We start from the raw sequence: 9,192 nt of genomic DNA, 5'->3' as shown, positions 1-9,192 counted from the left end.
ACTTTTCTTTCGGCATAGAAATGTAATGTTTCCATGATAAATTGATTAAATCGTACAAGTCTTTTGACAGCACCAAGATTTGAATTTCTAACATTTGGTTTTAAAAAAAGTTTGCAGATCCTTTTTTCTTTTTTGTTAATTTAAAGTCTTCATCCTTATAAAAAATTTACATCCGCCAAATTATAAACCAGCAAAAACTCGAAAACTGATTACCCATGCTTGGGTTTATATGAACTTTTTGCATCAGAAAAATAGAGATTGTGGTAATGAATTTCTATTGAACGAACTAAGAACATAATTTTAATTTTAATAAGATAAGATGAAGAAGAAATCGTATTAGGATTTGCAGAGAGAAAGTAACATTTATATATATAGTTGAATACTTAATTTAGGGATTTATAGTAGAATGAATTTGGAGAAGAAGAACTAAAAGGGAAAGAGGAAGATGAAAAGGGAAAGAGGAATCTCAAGAAGGAGAGTTTCGGAGTTCTGGGTGCTTGATTTCCTTTATTATTTTTAACTAACGAAATTTGAAGGGTATTAGAGGAAAATAATCGAAATTGTAGATAACGATAAATTTGTTTTCCCAATATGGCCGATTTACATTTCCCATGCAACTTAAAAGTCCAATTTACCCCTGTTAACTTGTATACGGGCATACAAGTTAACAGGACCCAAATATAAACCGATTGGTGTCTTTAAAATTTAAAATGTCTTTAATCGGTTTACATTGGTCGCAAGAAAGACCGATTTCTTGTGGCATATAAACACAATCGGGTTTTACAATCCTTCTAAAAGACCGATTATTTCAAATTATTTCACGTTTTTCAAAAAAAAAATAGTCGTTAGGGACTTTCTTTATAAATAGAGACCTCACCCTTGGACCCCATTTGCCCCAAAATTTATCATTTATTCCCCCTCATCCCATATACTCCACAACTACTCATTTCATACATATACATACAAGAAATGGCATCATTCGACTCCGCAGAAGATTTGGCAATCACGAAAGCATGGTATGCAGAAAATCGACTTAGACGTCAATCCTTCGAAAGGGAGGATTCAACAACCTTTTGGGCTAAAGTACACAACAAATTTAGCCAAGAATTTGGGAATCCTAATGCAAGAAGTGTTCAACAACTCCATGATGGGCAACTAGTCATCAAAAATGCGATACTTTCTTTTTTAGCTCTCCAACCTCGGATTTTTAACACTCGCTCCATCACCTTGTCCATTGCACAATTTGTAAGTAATTTTGTGGTTTTTTTTACGTACCCCATGTTATGTTATCTTCCAACGAAACACCACTAACAAATGTAAGCTTGTTTTTGTGTTTTTGTATCATGAAGTCGTGAAAGCGCGCTACTTGGAAGTAAATGGGGAAGCATTCGCCTTTGATGCAAGCTATCACTTCTTAGCAGATAGAATCCCGGCGGATAACCCGTACTACTTGGATGTTGTATCGTCTTCGTCGGAGGAAGATTGATGGCTTTAGAAGTTTTTGTATAGGTTTTATGGGTAGACCTCTATGTAAACCCTCACGAGACTATAACTCGTCCACTAGGGTCATCTAGGGGTTTATAGGCTTGATGCATGTGCTAAATGCATCCTACAATAATAATGCAATGAATGAAAATTGGTAATGAAAGGAAACAATCGGTTTATATATGTCATAAGTAAAATCCGATTCTCAAAATCGGATTATAAAGCATGTCAACTTTAACCGATTATGGATGTCCTCTGTTAATTCGTAAACACCAATCCATAATCGGTTTACAAGTGAATGAACGTAAACCGATTCTGGGTACTGTTTACGAAAAAGATGTTTGATGTTTTGATGAACTCTCTAAAATTAGTTAATCTCACATCCAAATAAAATTAACTCCTAATACGATTAATTAATGCTAATTAATCAGGAGTAAAATGATTAATTTGGTAATTGTTTTGACAAGGGATGGTGTAAAGTGATTTCTAGTGACCTTTTTTGTCATCTAGTTATAGGCCACAATTAAGTGGTGTAGGATCCAATTTAGTCAGTTAAAACAAATCAATTGGACTTTACAATTATAGGAAAAGTCTTTCCATACGATCCTCCAGTAAAACATTAACCGAAAAAGATGGAGGAGAGCTCAAAATTTTCCGTCAAATTTTCTTTCACCCAATAAAATTATTGACTTGAATTTGGCCAAATATCGTGCTCACTCCAAAATTATTCTTTCCTCCCAAAAATCTATCCTTTTTGTCTCATAGGTGATATTCTAAAGCTCAAGATGATATTTCAACGTCCAGAACCGCACTTGTTGTAATATATACTGTCAAGATCTAACGTAGAAGGTAAATATTGGACAGGAGCTTTTGACTTTTGTTTTCTCCAACATCTCAAAAAGGTTCCAACAATATTGGTATTTGACAATATTTTCAAAAGAATAAAAAGAAGATTGCGATATAACTTGTTCAACCTAAAAAAGACGTAGAAGACAACACTGGCAAATACATTCAAAGTTCAAACCTTATAAATTAGGATAAACATATATCCTAACATCTTGATCAAGTCCACATGGTCTAATTTAGGCTTGAAAAGGTTTATTCACATGATCAGTAAGGTTATCATTCATTTCATGCATTGAAGTTGTCCGCCGCCCATATTTTTTCTTATATGTTTCCCACAAGGTCGGAGTTAGTTTAGGCTGTTATGAGTCTAACTTTGTCCACATTCTTTAGCAAATGCTCATACCATGTGACATTTCAGGGCCATTGTCTAATTTGATTTTGGTAGCCATGTGGCGAAATTCTCAACGCACAGGGTGCTTAGACTAGTAAATTACTTAACCAAGCAAGTAAAAATGACAAATTAACATCCTCCGGCAATCAAAAGTTAGGCAACAACTATTCACACAATTTGAATTTTTTCCCACCTTTAACTTTTTTGAGCATTGGCCATTTCCATTTTACCCAATTTAATACAACAAATTTGATACAATCTTTTAATGTGGTTGAAATTTAATAAATATTCTGTTAAAATTTTACACTGGAAAATTGCCGTTGAAGGCTATCTCAAACAAAATCAAACTGAGGGAAGAGAAATGTATATAGGTTTCAGGCTTTGGTGGAAACATATTTGTTCGAGGATTATATAGGCCATTCTTAGGTTCAATCAAATCAGTCGTGCAGAGTTCAAATTTGTTGTCTTAGATGTTTTTAATTTCAGTTGTATTTTATCCTTCATGTGAATTTGGAATGATTTCAGTTATTTAGGAGGAGATATGTTCATTTCAGGATTTTATGGGTTTCTTCCATTGTTTTAAAGCATCTACGTAAAGTCGAAAATTTACCAAATAACAAACAAATTGTTACCATATTAACCAAGTGAATGTTTACTTTTGAAAGAATGTCGTGTTTACACCGTCAATCTAAAGTTCGTTGTCATACTTATTTTAAGAGACCGAAGTACAAACTTATTAAATTTAATTGGTAACTAGATAATGCATGAATTATAGTGTAACAGTTTCGATAATCGTGGTTCCGAATTGAAGGCTTGGTTTCCGTAATTTATTCAGAGACGTTAAAGATGCAACAAGATCCGAAGGATCATTTGAAGAAGATGTCTAATCACCACGAAGAACTCAAGTTGAAAATTGGATCTTAAAAGGAAGAGATCAAGATGCAGAAACAAGAGTTGGAGAAAGCTTAACAAATGATATCAATTTGTAAGTGACTTAGCCAGACATAGAGCAAAAGCAAAATCGAGCTCCAAACTCCAATGCAATCTTCAAAGGGAAAAATATGGTTTAGTCCAAAAATCAGTCCAATAATACGGTTTAATCCAGCTCGAGTTAACTAGGTACAAATTAGTCCAAATATATGAAAAGTACATTAATAACCCTCATTATTTACAATTTAGTCCAAATATTTGCATTTTAGTCCATGATTCATAATGATGTCAGCAATTTTAAATAATATATAAATAATTAGAAAACGATTTATCTCTCGAACCGTTCGTCCAAAATTCACAAACTTTATATATTTAAAATGCTCTTTTCGAGATTTACAAAAAGAGTACCCATATGACTATATAATTTTTACTTTTTGAATATTTTTTAATCCACACTAGTGTACAACTATGTACACATCGACAAAAATACAGAAAATCCAACATTCATGATAGCCAGACTGCCACTCTAGTCTGCACAAACTAAAACAAATATCAACCACGCCAACCTCTTTCTGAATAATGGCAGGTTTATAGGATGGTTTAGCAGTTAACCTGCATCCAGGAAAAAACAATAAAATATAAGAAACCACATCTTGAAAAAAAAGTGATAACCTTTCACCAACAACCACATAAGAAACAAAGCAAACAAAAAGATGAAACTAAAAAGTTAGGAAGTTATTAAATTAAAGAGACACAATCCATTTGGTCCTAACCGCACAAACTTAATATCAGCAAATACGAATCAAAGTTTCCCTTGCTGACAAACCAGTCACATGCTACAAACCAAATTGAAACATACTGGAGTTCAATACAACTTCCACAGAGAAACAATAACTTTCAAAAATGCATAAAGTCGATCATTCACAATCACACACAAAACTATTTTTTCACGGGAATTACATAGGTGCACCAATATGTACACCGCTGTAAAACACGAGAAACCTACTTTTTTTATGGAATATACACAGGTGCACCAATGTGTACATCTTTATCCCTGCCAAACATGCACAAAACCGATCACTCATAACCACACAAAACCTTCTTTTTCATGGAAAATACACAGGTGCACCAATATGTACACCACTGCAAAACATGCATTAAGACGATCATAACCACACACAAACCTACTTTTCTTCGGAATTTCCACTAATGCACACCCCTCCAAAACATGTATAGAGCATAATTTTTTCAGCTAAGATATCCTAAGGCACAGAATACTAGTATCAGTTGAGATCGACATTAAGATGAGCATCAAAAAGAGAACAAAGTATGCATTTAGACCGAATACCTATCACCATCTTGCAATATCTTGGGTTGCGAGCAGAGAAGCATTAGGGGTAGGACCCATCTTTAGCATCTTTGACCTTCATCCCCCTGCAATTGAGAGAAAGAAAAAGGTTGAGAATTTGAGAAACATATATTTTACTAATGATCTAATGCTTAAACAATCATTTGATATCCATCCACATCAAAAGCTTCAACATACGAGATAAGCAAAAGACAAGCATATAAACAAGTCTCTAACATTCCTGGGTGATATATCTCATATTAACAGCATAAACGTAACTACATGCATATCACTCAAAACTACTAGATAAATCAAGCAAAATTGTAAAATAATTAGCTAAAACAAATTCATACCAGAAATAAGAATTATAGTTTCCCTTCCTAACAAATCTATCACATGTTGCAAACCAAATTGATACATACTAGATCTCAATACAGGTGTACAACTATGTGTACATTAAAAATCAACATGTGTGAAATTATGTGCACAATAACGATCAATATAGGTGTACAATTATGTACACATTAACTAATAGTTGTACAACAGTGTGCACATAGAAGTCAACATGTGTACAATTATGTACACAGTAAGAATCAACATGTCAGCATGTGTACAATTATGTACACATTAAGCAATTCAATATAAAAATAGTTGAAAGTCATATTTTACGTGATACCTTCACTCAACACACACATTTGGATAAATCAAACTTGTATTTTATAATAACATATATATAACAATATCCTATAAGAGCATTCATACAACTCGACTGTTACAAGTATCTTAACACCAGACAACTTCTTCAGGCATAAATGCAACCACAAAAATGAAAAGCAAGCAACATAAGTAAACAAACCTATCCACATCGGAGTTGTGCTTAGAACAAAATGAAGCTGCTGATTGAATCAATTGATCCTATCTTGGTTTTCTTTTTTTCCTCCCCAAAATGTATCTCTAATTCAACGATTCCAAACAGTTTCGACACCTTTTGTTTCAGGCTGAACCATTATACATGAGGACGACCATCCAAAAAAGAAAAACAGACATTATTAGCCATGCTTATAACGAAAGAAGTATACACACAACTATTAAAAATGGAAAATATGTAGTAAGGAATGTATCACCTAAAAATATATACAGATTTTCCATGACTTATTCCTGTTATTTTAAAATAAATCTTTCAAACACAAGAGATATTCCCGTAAAAATCATCCATTCATAAGGTACATTCACAGAGGTTGGTAAGTAACCGAATTGTGTTAGTGGTATGTGAGATAAAAATGCATATCAACCATTAAACACATGAAGAGACAAGAACGGGAATTCAGAGTGTTAAATCTCAGATTGGCTTCAGAAAAATTCGACTCTAGAAAACACTCTAGAAATTTGACTATAAATGAACACAACAACATTATATTTGACGAAGGTGTACGATTATGTACACGTTAAGAATCAATAGGTGTAGAATTATGTACACTATAAGACTCCCTACTGCAGTTGACTCATACTATTAACGCTATATCTCATCCTCCATGATGCTTCCACAACAACCACAAGATTTAGTTAGTGACTCACATGAACCCTATTTACACAATTAAAAATAAAAAACACCAATAAATTCAAAAATATTCATCTTTTGCTAGAAAACAAGTTTATTACTAAGTTAATACTGAAAATTTAAAGAAGTCGCATCTACAGAAACTCAATCGGGTCTTTAAATTTGGATCCATAAGAAGGTAAAAAAAAATATATGGGTTAAAATATGAATAGTCATTGAAACTATCAAGGAGAAAGTAACAATAATCATGAAAATCAAAAAGTGTACAATTATGTACACATTAAGAATAAACGTGTACAATTATGTACACATCAAGAATCAATATTATACAACTAAGTGCACATTAAGAATCAAAAAAAAAGAAGAGAGTTTTTATTAGGTATAGGTAAGAAGATGAAAAAAATAAAAACATAATTATGAAATCAAGGTGCTGATATTATGCTATCCGTCCACTATAATAACAAATAATGATCCACTATGAAGTGTTTCAAAACTCACACATTGACATACATCTGGAGGATATAAGTAGCACCCAACAAAATACAATTCTCCAAAAAGTTTACCCAAAATTAAATAGGAAAAGAGAATCACTTCCTAAAGATTGTATGACATAAGACTTAAAATATGAAGTACAAAAGCAAGTTCACAAAAACTGAAACTGAAACTCTATTAAAAAATATGACTTACTAGTGGTAGGAATTAGGTTACAATCTCTCCAAGCTTGAGCTTCTATAAAATGGTAGTCTTGCCAGCAGCATCAAGACACACACCTCAACTTGAACACCTGAAATCTGATACAAAGATGATACACTGAATGTAAACATGAGTGCGATATAAAAGGGAAGTAAAAAGAAAATTACTTTGGGGCCAAAATTTGATTTTTCCGTTGGAAATACTAATTAGTTTTAGGCAAGTTTATCAAACCTGGAGAAAGTATAATTGGCTTCCAAATATTAAGAATATTACATAGTAAAACTCTAGTAGACTAAACAACCTAATGGCTTAGGTTGACCAAGAAAATACGAGAATACAATATAATATAATCAAGTATATGCATGAAACATTCATCTATCTTAGACGCTCCAAGTTACTTCCATTTCCTCCATAGACTGACCCAAAAATATGTTCTGGAACTTGGATTTCCAAAGTTGTATTTGTCACAATAGAAGACTTCATACCATTTAGAAAAGAAAAGAAAAGAACGACTTACTCAGTAAAATTGATTCCCAATATGTATATAAAATATGGAAAATAATTTAGAAAAATTAAATAAATTAATCACATCATATGAAGAAAAAAAAACCACTAAAAATGTATTGTTCGGTATGCCAAACACGTGCCTATGCTTCCAATGCTACAACTGTAATGATTTATTTTTGCTCATGTAATCATGTATCACATCCAACAACAAAATAAATTAAATGAAGTAAATATAAATATGCCTTAATAAATAAAATAGATGATAGTTGATGTGTAAGTACAAATAATACCCCCTCTAATCCTGGTATAAGAAGAAAGGTTTCTGCTATTTAGGCAAAGAAGATGTGGACACGTATAAGAAAAACTAGTCATTGGAGGTTGTGTAAGACTAACCTTGCAAGTTCCATACTGTCTCCATGACTCCCTTTACCGACGTCCATGGTACTCCTTAAAAGCTCCCTGTAACTGTCTGTTACCAAATAAACCTTTAAATAATGAGACCAACCATCAAAATACACACCTCTCTCTTGATAAAAAGCAGACAACTAGGAGAATGATAACTCCGTGCTTCTTGTCTTAAAGTGACTCTTTCGAATCTGTATGTAACAATAAAAAGATAGTTACAAACTCCACAAATCATCATCAATTTTAATAATTTCTGAAAGAAGAAAAAAAAAGACTCAATGCATGAATTGTAGAAGATCAATAACCGAAAACGATGGATTTTCCAAAAAAAATTCAATTAACCTCGAACAAATCTCATACAAATCAAGAATTTCCAGAAACGTGTTACTAATCTAATGGATCCGATAATTCAAACACAAAACGATCAACGAATACAAAATCTACTGATTGAAACAACATCTAATTACCAATCCAAACAAAAACGAATACCTAATCAAAACAAGCTACTGATATAAAATTTAATCGAAATTGAATAGAATTTAAATGAAAATTTACCAGATCTGTTTGTGTTTAGAACATCTTCCATAGGCTCTTGGGATTGAGAGAGGGGGAAACGGTGGAGAAGATTAAAATGATCTAAACCTGATCATGAATCGATTGAGATTTTATCAAAATCTGATAACCATCGTCTTCAACTGGAGCAGACGGAGAGCTTTTTCGATGATTTCGACGTATAAAACCAAGTAATTGAAAAATGAAAATGATTATGACAATGAAATATCAAATTTTTTTATGTGTATATTTGTCATCAAAAAAAAGCATATTTTGGACTGAATCCTCCCTAAAAGGACCGACTCATCTCAAATACGGTGAATTTGGATTTCCTAATACTAGGCTTGGGAGAGCTAGACTAAAGAGTCTAAAGCCCAACATATTTGGAACTAAACGTCAATTAGACGTTCTAATTTTTTTATTCCCAACCACGAATCTTTCGGTTTAATTAGTTTTCCCCACCATCTCAAAGCTCCT

General features: G+C 32.7%; 1 long non-coding RNA gene across 1 annotated transcript; it reads right to left on the bottom strand.

The window, feature by feature from the left end:
* Positions 1-4,132: 4,132 nt before the first annotated feature.
* On the bottom strand, positions 4,133-8,876 carry LOC113304098. The gene is made up of 6 exons (XR_003338048.1): positions 8,719-8,876; positions 8,152-8,354; positions 7,246-7,349; positions 5,857-5,998; positions 5,001-5,086; positions 4,133-4,264 (listed from the first exon to the last, which is right to left on the bottom strand). It is a non-coding gene; the product is annotated as an uncharacterized LOC113304098 (long non-coding RNA).
* Between the last annotated feature and the right edge of the window lie 316 nt (positions 8,877-9,192).

Source organism: Papaver somniferum, chromosome 8 (genome assembly GCF_003573695.1).
Source record: "Papaver somniferum cultivar HN1 chromosome 8, ASM357369v1, whole genome shotgun sequence".
NCBI classification, from domain to species: Eukaryota; Viridiplantae; Streptophyta; class Magnoliopsida; order Ranunculales; family Papaveraceae; genus Papaver; species Papaver somniferum.
The sequence above is the reverse complement of the archived record's forward strand: the minus strand, read 5'-3'. Positions and strand labels throughout refer to the sequence as shown.